This window comes from Pollachius pollachius, assembly GCF_949987615.1.
Source record: "Pollachius pollachius genome assembly, chromosome: 3".
NCBI lineage: Eukaryota > Metazoa > Chordata > Actinopteri > Gadiformes > Gadidae > Pollachius > Pollachius pollachius.
The window spans coordinates 43,803,728-43,819,113 of NC_136936.1; positions in this window are offsets into that span (position 1 = coordinate 43,803,728).

A 15,386-nucleotide genomic window follows, 5' to 3' on the forward strand; every position below is an offset into this window, starting at 1 on the left:
CAACTTACATGCTGACTGCACTCAAGGGAAAGGGAGCAGGTACGTTAACAAGTGTTTTTAAGAAGTGTGTGTGTTCTGTGTGTTAATATTCTCATATGCTCAGATCATAATTTACCAAGGAAAAAAATTGTGAATTATACACATGCATTGCTACTAACATATGATGCACCTCTTTATGTACACAATAATCATAACTTATGGAGAGCAATAAAAATAAATGGTTATTGAATGTATGTATCATGTACCACCCAATTTGTAGTAAATCAAATCATAAATCAGGTGCAATACTTAAATAATTGCTCATTAGGTAGACTTTCAGGAACCTGTTATCAACTACTGGTTCATTAAGTGATGTCTACTAGTCTGTTCTTACGCAATGTTTTAGATGTACCAATGTGCTTTTCCACGAAATATAGTGGTGTAGCAATCTGTGTGACTCTATATATATATTTTATTTAATATGAATGAATGTGTATTTTGCTAAATAAAACACATCTTTCATATACAGTTGCTAGACATTGACAGCCTTATCTTGTCTAATATCTGATCTAGTCCTAATGTGAAAAACCTGATTGTTGATAGTTTTATGATGCTAGTTGAGCAGACAGTCCCCTTGGTACTAGTCAGAAAGGCTGTCAAATGAGTTTCAAGGTTGAGTGGCACTCATCAGTGCCTTATAGGGATGTTGGAGTTTTATTTATTACATCTTTCATCTGTTCCCCCCTGAGATCAGCCATCATTTTGCCCTAGCAAAAAAAGAAGCAATTAGTGAGAGAACAGGGCCCGTGTGAATTCCCATCGAAAACCAAGGAAGAAGTATTGCCACAGGGATATGGAATAGATTTAGAAAGCTTCTGAATGACTAGGCCCTATGGCTGATTTTGCTTTCAGCACCAGCACAAACATTTTTAATCTTTCTTTGTCAGATGTCTTTGTTCAGTGTTGAATAAAGACTAAGTAGTGGTGTGTATATTAATGGTGTGTGAGAATGAGTCTGCCAACTCAACATTATCCTTAGGGAAGGCAGTCACATGTTGGCTTATTGTGCGTGTTTGCACCTCGGCTTGGGTCTTGTTTATGCAAAGGAGTAATTCAGAAGTGAGGTTATCAAAATGAAATGTTCCCCTCTAAATAAGTCAGTTAATTTGGTGCCGTACAGTTATTTGACATTGACCCTTTCTTTTATGCAATGGTTCATTGTTGTACCATATCAATATAACAGTGTTCTTACTTGGGAACAGTGCAGACACAGCATGGCTGTATCATTTCAGTCCTGTTGATGTCGGGCAATTGTTCAGCTACAAGGACCACCTGGGACTCTGTGACCCCTTTAGGTTGAGCCCTGAAGTTCACCTGCATGAGACTGAATAACCTAAAACCCGAGCAGCATTAAGTAACTAAGCAGGATAGTTGTCTGCTCTTCTTCACAAATAAGGGCACTTATCCAGGGGTCTGAAAGGCCATGAAGTTATGTTTTCTACTGTTCTTTCGGGGGTATCAAAATATAGTGATCATTAATCTTGTCAATAGATTAAAAAAACTGAAATAAAACCAAGAACTGCTTCTCTGAACGTCTGTCCTCTCCTTTCAACCCATCGGCCCATTTAATCTCCCTTGCTGTGGTTATGTTGTTATTGTTATTCTTAATGGCTTGCCCTGGTCAAGTGGATTAGGTTGGTCTTACATTTTGCAGCTTGGTGTTAATGTCCTTCTGCCACATAATATTTCTGCATCACCTCCTTTTTTGTAGTAGTGAGGAAAAGAATCATGCATTTAAATTTGTGGAAGCCCATTCACAAATGCTGAACCTTGTATTTATGTGTAAACAGTTAAAACAACATTAGAATAAATTATAATTGACTTGATACTACCTGGTTATACATGGGAATATCAATTATCTGGGTGTTGCAATTAAGTGAAACTAATTACAAAATAAAAAAACAATTCCCCGCTGTATCTGCCACTATAAGACATTAAAACCGTAAGAGTTTCAGCACAGCCACTAAATGGTAATTTTAAGGCACTGTAGAAAATATGAAAACTCAAATTGAGTGAGATTAGAAAACACTATCAGTCTAATGAACATGCATTGTTGTCCTGCGATTTCAATATACACATGATGCAGCAGTAATAAACCAACAGAATGAGAGGATTAGACATTATTTATTCTATTCTGTTGTCTACGCTAACAGACAATAGAATGCCACTGAGGATTGTGTATTAACATTGTTTACAATGTGTTCAAATAGACTTGCCTTGAAGAACACATTATTATTCGTTATCTGTGATTAAAATATTCTGCTCAATATTCATTTATTATTTCTTGGAAAACGATTTGCTTCAAGTCATCACATGAAAATGACGGGGGAATCCTGCAAGTAGTCGGGTCAGAAAGCTTGCTTGTGGCTGACATACTTTGGCAAACTGTGTTATCTGCCAATATAGATATTATTTGAAATGTCATAATTATTCATGGTTTAACGCGTTTTGACACTTGGCAAGAAAAAGAAGGCTGATTTGGATTTGAGTACATTTTATCTGTTTTAAGATTCTATCAAATGAATTTTTAATGGTTAAATTGTTGTTATTTTTCTTTTAATAACATACAGGATTAACTTCTTTTTTTACGTCCTTGCTAAAGTTGCCAAGGGTAGATGGCAAAATATACTTTATTTGTAAGTCTTTACCAACATTTCATTCTCAAAAGAAAATAATTGTCAGCAGTATCACATCCTATTGTTATCAACTGAACTCTCAGACGTTATTTTAGAGCTTTTGGAATTCGCAAGATGGACTGTCCTGTCTTCAGGAGAAACTCAAGCATCAATCTTTTTCCCACAGATATTATGATCAGTCACAATATATATATAGGGCATCCTGGTTTGAGCAGATTTTCTATTAAACTGGTTGTCTTTGTGCAACGTTTTCTAGACTGTGCCCTGCTGTGGTTTTGTTTAAAAAAAAAAGCATAATAGAATGTGGACGTGCTAATTGAAATCCAGGTAGGCCTACATGCTGGATCAATATGATCTTAGCAGGGCTCAGATGGTCTGGACCTGTGTGACATTGGGATGTGATGGATGACCATCACAAAAGACAACGGCTCAAATGAGGCAGGTTACATGATATATTAAACCCATCTTTAAGAGCCCTGTGAAGATTTAATTTGTCATACCTTTCTATTGTTCCCTCATTCTGTCTTCAGCTAATGGTTTTACAATAATCAACCGTAATATTTAGTATTAGAACAGTAAGTGTCACGTCTCTACAAATGTATTTTCAATAGAACTGTCATTGCAAAAATCTGGGAAATTTATATTTCAAGAAGTTTGCAGTCATTATATATTTGTTAGTGTATGTCAGAAATTCAGAATTGCTTATTAAGTCAGTAACAAAAAATAGGATAGATGGTGTGTTAGAAGTCCCAAGTCTGTTTTTCAGATGTGGTTTATTCCCCCCGTGTCCGATTTTAATTAAAAGAAAGGGACCAAATGAATGGAAAGAAAATAAACAGAAAATGTGCTTTTATTTGCCTAGGACTTGTTATTGTTTACAATAAAAACATTTTACCAAGTGTGGCTTTACTTCAACAAAGGCACTATAAATCTAATGATTTTTGGTTTGCCATAGGTATTTCAAACTAAAACTTACTTCCATTTCTTTCAAATTCCCTGCCATTATGGCACAAACATTATGGTTTGATCAATGTGCTTTCATTCCTTCTTTAATCAGTCCCAGTCTTAATAAATATTCATAAATAAACACTTGACAATAAATTGGATGTGTTCACATTTTGTCAATGTTACTTTTGTTGGTTTATTTTAGATTTACATTGGTGTGAGTGAGGTGATGTAAAAAAAAGTTGTTTTTTTTTACCAATCCGGCGTTAGGTCAAATAAAATAGGCTACTATCTTATATATTCATTTAAATCTTCATACAATAAACATTTAAGAGAATGGGAAGAGGTGAATAATATTACATTGTTAACATGGTAAACATGGTGCCAATCAGTCTGTTCTTAAACAAAGTTTTGAGATATACAGGGTCTTTTGCCGCTCAATATAGTGGTGTAACGATCATGGGCCGTAACACTGGAAATCAGTGGTTTCAAAAATACTCTACAAGCACCTTAACAAAATACATTGTTTGTGGTAGTTTTTGCTAAATAAAACTCATTTTGCATATTAACTGTTCCAGGTCTGTGGAACAGTGTATATGCAATATGTATTATGTAAGATGTATATGCAACATTCCTACGGACACAATACTCGTTTTAAGCTAAGTTAAACACTCTACCTCAATCATTTTGTCCATGGGGGCCTTACTGTAAGGTCACTACCATACACTGAGGTGCGCCAGTGTCCAGTGAATTTTCACTCTAAGGGTTGAGATACATGGGACACGGACACACGCTTCACATATGGGCGGTGGAAGGGGGTTCGCTAGCTGCTAAACAGACTCCATCTTTCTAACGTTTGGTTGCGGGAATCGTCAGTATTCTTTCACAAAGATTACCGGATTCAATTTGTGCAGTTTTGCCAGATGATTATGCAGTTGTTGTAACCTGTAATTAGCCAGGTGGTTTTAACTGCAGGATCATGGATACACGTTGATTTTATTCATTTGAATGTACAAAAAACATTCAAACAATCACAAGCGTCCCATTGTCTGTGGATGAACCATATTTTGTGTCATATTGCTCATTATTTTTTTATACAGCTCGACGTAGTTTTGATTTCTGTTTCTGGGTCTGTGTGAACAGTGTATGACGCATATGAAACACTTCATACACACAAGAAAAGGTCATAGAAGTGTTTTTTTAATTGCTTACATCGCCAAGATCTACAATGCTCACTGGGATTGAAGGGGAGCCCTGCTGTGGCCACGACTGGGAAAGGATGTAAGAAAGCTCAGCACAGTGCAAGTGAAAGTTGCTGAAGTCGTGTCACTTTAAGATGGCCTGCTGTGCCGTTGAAGACCTTGAATCTGTGAGTAATTTTCCTGCCTGCCTTTGAACTTAATCCTTTCAGCAGAGGTTTTGGCCTAAAGGCTTCCTCAGTATATGCACATTGTGAATCAACCCAGAAATATATGCATAGAGACTGAAAGATTCTAAGATTGACCCATTGAACTTTTTTTAACCAGCTTTACTTTTGGGATTTGATTATTTTATTTTTATTTAAACTACCAATCAATTTGTAATCGTTCAAATTGAACATTGCATTGGTCTTTGGACCAAAAAGATCTGCCAATTATTCTACCTACAAAGGCACACAATTCACATCAAAGAACCCAAATGGTGTATGATATTGCTTTGTACTGAAATATCCTTGTTTTGCTTTGCTTTTGCTTTTTATATTTAGAAAGCCCCCACCACAACGGACACTGTTATATTATCAATGCATCAGATATGCAGGGAATTATTTCTCTGGACTGAGCTTTATAAGAGTTTTCTTATAACTGCTCGGTTTTCTAGGTTATGGTTGCTGGTCTAATTTTTTTTTATTGGCTGCATGCCAATTAAATATCAGGGTTGAAATCAAAAAGCAATCAATAATTTATTATGTATTGTCTCTTTTTCTATTTTCATGGCTGAAGTCCGGAAGCTAACTCACTGCAGGAGTTGGGTGGATTATTCTGCAATATTTACAATCTCTATTTGATTAGAGATCCAAGAGCATCAAGGCAGATTAACTCTGCCCCCTTTGGTGTAAATAACCCCAGCTTGTGATCAAATTTACGGCAAGCTGACGGGGCATTAAGCAGCGAAGACTTTATCCTTAACTCTTTAAGGAAGTTTAATTAAACGCCTGTTTGTGCAGGAGGCAGTGTCACTGCACTTGGATGTTTTTCAAAACCAGATGAGACTTTATCGTCATGATTGTCAATACATTGTAGAATTTATTTAATTTAATTTCCAACAAATCATATTGATCTTAGCCAATCTTGGCGATGCCACAACCAATATTGTGCCAGTGACAGAGATGTGAGTGTTTACTTTCCACTTCTTCGTCCTTGTTTCTACTTGAAAACAAATGGTCTTGGCTTGACATTCAAATAGCTGCCTGTTTGGTTTCAGAATAAAACCGTGTCAAAACAACCCTTTTTTCACCCCTCATATTGTGCCAGAAATGTAAATATGTTCAAATAATATACAATCTTATATTTCAGCTCCCCCTCGAATAAGTAAACCTACAGCTAGCACATGGCCTGTCACATGTGTGTGGCCTCATCCCATTCCGGCTATATTTTGCCCTATGCTTATTATCCAGGTTTTCTTCTTTTCAAGTATAGACCCTGAATTCCATTTCAATTAGGATTTTCCTATCTTTGGACTTACCTGGACCTTATTAGACAGAGCATGCAGGGTCATGTCATCATGTTCTCATGCATGTACAAGATGTGGGGGTCTCTAGCCTCCTGACCCGGGCAAGCATAATTGGTCTTTTGACTATTCATGGCAACAGCTTTTCTGGATCAACAATCAGCCCCTTCTATTAATTAAATTAGAGAAGAAGCAAATGCATCCAGATACATGCATATATCAAACCGTTAACAGCTTTTTAATGAACATATTTTAAAATGGTAACTTCCATGTGCAAAATATGTTAAGGTTTGGTTCTATTCAATGGTTAAGTCTAATGGCAAAGCATCCCGCTGGTAGTTGTATTACTGTCGTAGAAAATGCTTATTAATAATTACATTATTATATCATATTATTATAATGCTGTTAAGCCTTTTCTAGCAATTCAACAAGAAAACCTTTAAGACTTCCCTACACCATTGGCTGTGCATACACAATGCTTGCTGAACAAAGAGCAAATTAAGCTTGTGTCACCCATAGAAATCCCTAAGTAAACTCGAAAGAGAAACCCTACTTATTTCATTGCATTGAGTGAAAGCCAAGTTTCTGTCCAGATCAAATAATATTCTTTCAGTGAAACATCACTAAGATTGTCAAGAATAAAAACTGGAATAAAGATAAATAATATTTTCTCAGTTCAGCCATAATACTGATTGAATTGAACTAGACGTATCTTATGTCTTCGTCCTGTCCATGACCTCACAGAACCTTGTTTTACATGTTGTGCACTATATCAACATAGAAACATTCTTTTGATCTTACTTTGAACCTAATCTTAATTTGAGTCTAAAATTTAATTAATACGAGCATTGCCATTGTTTGTTACACTGCTCAAAAAGAGTGAAATGTGTGTAAAAGGAAGAACTGCTGTATGCTTTCTCCAACTAAATCTGAGATCTACTTCTTAAATCGTATTTTTAAGAAGAATCTGATGCAGAAAAGACACCAGAAACATCTCACGGCTGTTGTTGTACAACCTTCTATTGTGATGGATCGTACATTTGCTTACATTTTCAGACCCAGGTGGACTTCACAGTTTGAGTGCCAAGGGTCATTTCCAGGACGATTATTTTGGCGTTCTTCCTCTTCAGTGTGGTTATTTTTGCTGTTGAATGATGCTTCTATCTCAAAAATCTGTTGCTACTTTTCTGACTAGTTTGTTTCTGTATTTCTGTATGTGGTGATTTCGTTTCCTTTTTGTTGTCCCATACGGTACTGTGTTAACCGTGTTAAAAAGGGCTAACTTTTCCTAATCTGGGTCAATGTCACAGTGCATTTACATTAATGTTGCGTTGGCCTCTTGTAAAGGTTGCCAGAATTGTGGGGCATGTGGTCCTGGTGAGTCCAGCCCAATCCGTCCCCGTCTGCAGACTTAAGACAAAGCCTTTGTTCATGATGCAGGCGTGTGTTTTGAATCGCACAGTGTAATTTGCACTAATTCCTGAAAGCTTTCTGAATATGCTTTTTGCATATTTTAAATACTGCAGTCCGCAACTGCTGTTCAACCCCCCATATTGACCAGGACCCCACCGATTGTCCTGGGACGCCTCGGTGTCCCAAGACAATCAGCCCTTTAATCAGCATGTCACCACTGTCTATTGAAATCTTCAAGTTATAGTTGAATGTTTGTGAGGGCTATAGGATATAGCGAAATGGAAATTAACACATTCTAAATATTGTCATGCACGCAACAGGATAATAGCACCATCAGTTCCTGTTCTACAGGTATCCATAGCAGCTCTACTTCTGCAGTTAGAGCCAGGACACTGGGGGTAACTGCTTCAACAAGATGCATACTTTTACCAAATGTACCTTTATCAAAAAGGTGGGCCGAATTCATCTTTTGTTTGCATCCATTTGGGACATGGTCTGTCTTCGTAGAGCCAGCTTGATTTATTCGGGTGACTGCAGAGAAAACACCTTCCAAAACAATTTGAATGGGGATGATGGTCACTGTATTTAGCAAAGTCAGGTGAAAAAATATATCCAAATGACCTTCTGGGTTTTCCTGAGATTTTACACATATTTTAAAGGCATCTAAAGTTAACCATTATCTTATTATTACCTGTGCTTTTATTCTCGTCATGGGCAATATCAGAATTGGGACAACATAATTCATGTAAACAATGAAATAACATACATTTTTTTGTTTTTGTTTTAGGAAAGTTTAGGTCTACCTCAAAATTGTGCATACAATACATTTAATTATTTTTCATGAACCTTAACACAAAGTTGTCCACTCATATATTTGATAAACTGTTGTACTGTTTAACAATGAAGCCTGCAACCAAAACTTCCCATTAGCTCCATTACTGTCCACATTTCATTTGTATTCCTGTTTAGTAGAGTTTTGACCCTGAGAAGGCGTAGGCGTCAATGACATGTCTATACAAGCATACAAGAAAGACATTGGTTTTCTTTGTGCATAATTAGATTCACATCTTGCTCTGTGATCGTTACCACCAGTAGCACATTATCCTCTCTGTCCCATAAGCACCATTAGGGTGAGTGGCCCCAGCGTAATTTGCCTGTCTTTTATTTCTTCGTGTGGCTGTGACCCAAGGGCTGTTTGCTTACCAAAAGAGTCGAGAGGGGATTCACTTAGCTGAAATGACTAGCTAATAGCGTTTAATGAGCTGTTTTGGCATGCTGTCGTCTTCCCAAGCTTGTTTGTAGAGCAAAGCCACTAACACAAGCCATCTGTAACCCCTGTGTGTGTGTGTGTGTGTGTGTGTGTGTGTGTGTGTGTGTGTGTGTGTGTGTGTGTGTGTGTGTGTGTGTGTGTGTGTGTGTTCTGGCTTATCAGAGGGACAGGCAGACTATATACTAATAGAGAGATATGTAGATGAGATATGAACATGTATATATTTGTTGTGGCAATAATGCAGAGAGATACCCAAGCTGCAGTACAACTGCCAACAAGATTTGGATATTTCCTACATTAAAGCAAATCTGAAGGCATCAAATCGGACAGCGTCAAGTTAGGGTTGGGTGGTTTCCAGTTTTACGCATACCTGTTACCTGTTTCCCCTTGGGGATTTTTGAATTTCGCCCGGGGATCAATAAGGTATACATCTATCTATATACCTAAAACACTTTTCATCAGATGGCCTTAAATCCGATGGTTTCAAATCAAATTATTTCAAATGAGATGACTTCAAAGCAGGAGGCTGTTCAGAGATGAGAGGCAGGCCTCCGACACAGTATCTTCATATCCAAGCGATGTCCCCAGTTCCCGAACTGGGATGTGCATGTGCCTCTCTTTGTTCAGATATTTTTCATGTAAGATGTTACAATCATTTCAGTGAAACACAAATTGCGTGATGTGAGAATTGATTGGTTGCTTGCTTGTTTCTGTGATTAGATCTTGGTCTTTGGTTGATCCTTAAGAATATCTTGTCAGTAATATATCAATATATATAAAATAATTGTCAATGTTTTGTTTGGTATTACGATCTCTGTTATACGATCTCCCTAAATATAATTGATTCATAGTTTAACTTACCCTATCAGAGTTATTTGCTCATTCATTCTTACATATTTGGATTCAAGAGTTAGTTGGTTCAGATAGATTGAGCCACAAGCCTTGATCAAATAGGATGACTCCGGCTTTCTGAAAATATGATTAATTATAAGTGAGACAAAAAATCGTAATTTCACAACACATATAGATTGATGTCTCTGGCAAGAACTAGTCAGGAACAGTTAAAGCCTTTACTTTGGCTGGAGAACCAATAATCATTTGAGGTGTTTCCTTGTATGGAGTAAAATAGTCTCTAGTTCTTACAGTAATCCATGTTTTATGATGCAATGTATTCATTGTTTTTGTCAAGCAATTAAATAGGCATGGAATATCTAAACAAACCAAATGTTTTTCCTCCTTGCTTGGAATTAATTCATACAACCACAGTGAACTTTACATTTAATAAGCCATTATCACATAATCGGTATCGGGGTTAAATGAAGATACTACTTGAGAATCACACTCACAATAGGAAAGCCTAATGAAGTTTGCATGACTTATTGTCTGTCTTGCTGTTTCATTTATAGCCACGCTAAATGGATTTGAAAAACAACATTTATCAAACCCACTGAAGCATCGTTTGACTAATCATTGTAGAGCCATCCTCTAGATTTATATTAATATACATTCACCCAGCGCAGCTCTTTTCATTCTGCAACCCAAACTAAACCCTTTGAGCCTCTCTCTCATCTCTATGCTTCTGCAGCGCATGCCCGGCATGTTAAACGGCTGAAGAATCGAGTCTAATTCTAAGGCTTCCCCCCTTTTCCTCATGTGTTTGAACTGGAAAATCACCATCTACACAGCTTTTGTTGATGTGTAGCAGGGCAGAGAGTAGCTGAAGGGATAAAGTCTTACAGTTTAAATTTATTTTTCCTCTTTCCTCTTGCGTAAGACCACACCACCAAACGTTGCAATGTTGCAAATCATAACACATCTGAACGTTGTGATATCAGGCTCCTTTCATTCGTCCTTATATCGCTTTCTGCCGATTTTCTTTCGACCCGTAGTATCTTTGCTATATTATCCCTGTGTTTGTGGGAAAGCCTTTTTTTTCTATGCATCAATAATGTCAGTGTCGCATATCCATGGGAAAGTCTTGTTCTCAACGTGGTAGTGGTAAACAGAGAACGGGAGACCTGACCTGGCTGTGAATGGGTCGGCGTGGCAGAGGAGGGTGATTACTCTTTATTAACATTAAACAAACATTCTGGTTTTTAATGGCCCCACAGTACCCGGCGTAGGGGCTTATCTCATTCAAGCAGATTCAGACCTCTCCCATATAGGGTTACGCCATGTTTATAATCACAGATAAGGCACAGTGTGGCTCTGCTAATTTGTGGGAAAGGACACTGATCACGGTAACGGAGCGCGGCGGCTGTATCTCCCTCTTATCTGTATGGATGGGGGCTGTCATATTGAAGGGTAATATTACCTGCGCTGATGTCATTATCACTGCTGCCGTGGAGACGGGATGCAAGGCGGGGAGGGTAGGGCAAGGTCGCATAACGGACCCACCAGCCTGGTTGATTTATTCAGCCCTGCTCTGGACAGTCTTCATCACAGACTTCATGCAAGGAGGAGGAGGAGGGGGTTACTAAATCAACCTGTCACACGGAAGCTGTAGAAAATCATTGTTTCTTTGTCTTTGTCTCTTTGTCTCACCCGTGCAACCTCAGAAGATACAAAGGTGTCGTGGGCGTGTTGGGGGGGGGGGGGGGGGGGGATTACAGCAGGAACTATAGGGAAAGAACAAGGGCATGACCGAACACAAGTGCCCAGGGGAGAGCAGTGCAAGAAGTGTTTCTGTACCGCAATACATCTACAGTACGCTTGTAACGGTGTGAGTGCGGGGTGCCGATGTCTACCAGTGGTTAATGGGAATCAACGGGTGATGGAGGTCCTCGACCCTCCCCCCTCTATCCTCCATGCAGACTGATTATAGCCAGTGGTGGCACAGGGTCCCCCACCTCAAGGAGCGACACACTTCAGCACGCAAAGCCCCATGCAGCCCCACTCAGATACCCAGCGTCGTATTGAGAGAGGCCTGATCTCTGACACTTGCACCACAGGAAGAAGCATCAAAGCCTGTTGTGTGAATTTAAACCACCCGACTCTCTGCAAACACTTCCCACCTTCATGGGATGAAGCACAAGGCGGTGACCCTCCTAGTATGTCATGTCACATGATGCATGGCATGAGAAGAATAGCAAGATATAGCTTTCCAAAAAAATCATTGGCTGGTAATTGGCAGCGCAACATTGTGGAACGGTGAGCATCAGGGGGTTGGCGTTCTTGTTCTATTTGATTTCAGGACAGACAGTAGAGGTTCTCTGTAGAGTTGCAATAATGCAGAGTTCTGATGTCTTCTGGAAACCACTTGAAAATGCTCAAATCAATTGTTTGTTCCATCCGGCTGTTATCAATATTATGGCACAGATTTATTTGTGAATTATGCACATTGGTACTGGGTATTGACGTTGTTTTCTCAAGAATATAAGCATACTCCACTAGTTCTATATTTTACCATTTGTATAATTATGTGTAGGAAACTTAGCAGTAAATCTGCTGTGTTGGTTGAAATCAGCTTGTAGTAGTTGTGGAAGATATATGATGTGCCTGGTTATCCTCTTATAATGCCATGTTTTTACAATATTTGCTCTATACAATGATAGTTTTCTAGAGTTTAAACTGTACACATATGTCAGTTGTTACAAATATCATCCAAGACCCCTCCCTCCCGTTTAGTTTACAGTTTGTGGTATTTATTATGTCAAGTATTAGTTTATCACTATCAGTATGACAGAGATATTTCGGGTTTAAAATTTAACTAGAACCAATATACTTTACCCTTAGTCATTTTGACAAAAATAGCAAAGGGTTTGCGTTATCTTCAATTTGCTTAAACACACAATTATGAAGCTTTAATTTTTTTATATTTCGGTGTGAAAGAGGTAATTTTCCACCTCATTTGCATCAGAATATGACTGGGCTCGTGGCTTGAGTCATACATTCAGGGGTTTTGCATTTAATCTCGGAATTTAGCTCTGTAAATGCTCACAAAAAATACTCAAATGCGAGCAGATCTGTGCTCTGTTTACTAGTTTGCCTTATTGATAGATGGGTCAAATTAACACGGTTCACCTGAATACGTGATATGATGTTGATTCAACGTTTCAAACTGTCAATCCCAATCATTTGAAACTGGTGTCTGCTGGGGGGGGGGGGGGGGGTGTAATCACTTAATCTGGTGGGCACGTGTTTCACAGATGTTGAATTGCTAGGCCCATGACATCTCATGAGGGCTCAACGTTGATCCCTGGGTCCCAGGTGCACCCCCTATGATGTTACCCCTCATGCTGGTGGATAGTCAACTTGAAGCTCAATTTAGTACCTTTGTCTTCAGCAGAGCCAATTGCTGCCTCATTCACAGGCCTTTAGACCTTTAATGTTTGGATTATCATCAAGCAAGATTGTAAATAATAAAGAAATTTGTGAATTAATTTACCTTACCCAGTAGGAAGACAAGGCTAAAATATCTAGTCTAGACATGGTGGTTCTTAGAAAAAGTGGTTTGAAATCATCATTGTGACGACTTGCAACTGCAAAAAATACACTTCTGAAAGCTTCATTTACACGTGTCTCACAGTATCTCAGTATAATATTGCCATAAGGAGGCAGGAAACAATGTGTTACTCTGCCCCTTTCAGTTTATCGTTTCCGGGCCAGGTTCTGAGCTGTCTACCCCAACAACATCTGCTATAATAAAGGACGGCAGGATCCGAGATTCTATTTGGCCCAGCAACAAGATATCTGTGAAATAAATGATTTGGCATTAAACATCAAAAACTCGACATTTGTGAAGAGATCGACTGAACACTTAGGTTCTGTCAAGCTTATGTTATGCTCTTTTTTCATCCAAAGCCACAACTAGCCATAACAGCAGTGCTAATGTGGACCACCCTGCACTTATTACATTTCCAATCGCATTCTAATCTCGTCCTGAGTTGGACTGGTCACTGTCATCTTGACATATGTTTACACACACCTTTCAAGTGTTAAGGAATGGAGCCGAGCAGAACCCCTCCCGCCCAGAACACCTCCTAGGATCTTATTTACAGTCATCTCCAACAGCCCTTGATTGATGACAACCGTCTCATTAACACCACAGGAGCCTAAGGCTTCCACACAACACGACTGGCAGCTCACTCCCTCACACCAGCAGCGGCTCAGCAATTAAAAGTCCCCTGGAAACCCGCTGGAGTTGGAATGGGTAAGAAAGGAACCCGATTCTGTGGGGGTGTTCTCTATCATTGTTATTACTGCAGGAAGCAGAGGCGGGATGCAGAAAATGCAAAGATGGAAGAAAAGGGGTCAAAGAAAATATATCGGGAATGGCAGAGAAGGAAAGATTGATCAGCTCTGCTGGACACTTAATAATTACTTAACGCATACACACATATATCACCTTTACAGTATTTCTGTCGGGCGATGGTGCAGGAATGAAAATGACGAGTGATTGATGCCAGGAAGCATGGGCACAGCCCTGAGGGGAAGGAAGTGCAAGGTCTTGCTTATAAAATCATCAATCAAGGAACGAATGTGGCCTGCAAAGCCTTTGGTTAACCCCCCCCCCCCCCCAATCCCTCCCCCAAAACATGCTAATGAAGCCACTACGACAGTGTCTTTATGCCTGAAACGGGCTCCTCATGTAAAACAGTGTGCATCCTTGGTTGTACCCCGAATCTCTGAGAAATGAAAATTGGGGCGCATGCTATTGAGTCTACGTTAATGCCACAACCTTTTCTTATTCAGACATCAAAGAAGTTTTTATGCAACCGAGCCATTACCAGCAGTGTGCATACCTGAGGTGTGTAAACAGTAATGAAATGACCCTGAGGCCAAATGATCATTGTTCATCAATCTGTTATACTCTATGCACAGTTATGGCTCTACTGAGTTGGAAAAATACACGGGTTCCTTCAGATATAGACGTAGGCCTTTTCCAAAGGATTCTGCCTAAACTAAATTTACCTTTAAAGACAACGGATTACAGGTGTACTATTTGTACAAGTAGGCAACTTAACTGTGCTCAATCCAAAACATACACCCTCTCAGAATGACATCACGCTTAATTGAGTTACATGAGAATATTAAAGATTATTCCTCAGAGTAAACAGTATAAATACGTTAAACCACAAGGTGTACTTAATCATCACTGTATTGAAGTTTTGCTCTTCTAAATTATCTTTCTTTCTTTTACTTTTATAGCATAGCAGGTTAATGATCGTTTGTTTGACTTGGTATTCACTTAAACGTGCACTTTGTAACTTCTTTACTGCAGAAAGTGCCTACATGCAGTCTTTTAAATAATTTTGAACAAAAGTGATGGCTTCAGTAGTTAAGAGTGGCTGCAGTAATGGTATGTTGCCCTTTATGGAATTTATATTGTCTGATATATCGTTTTAAAGTTGCATCCTACTTTATATATATATAGC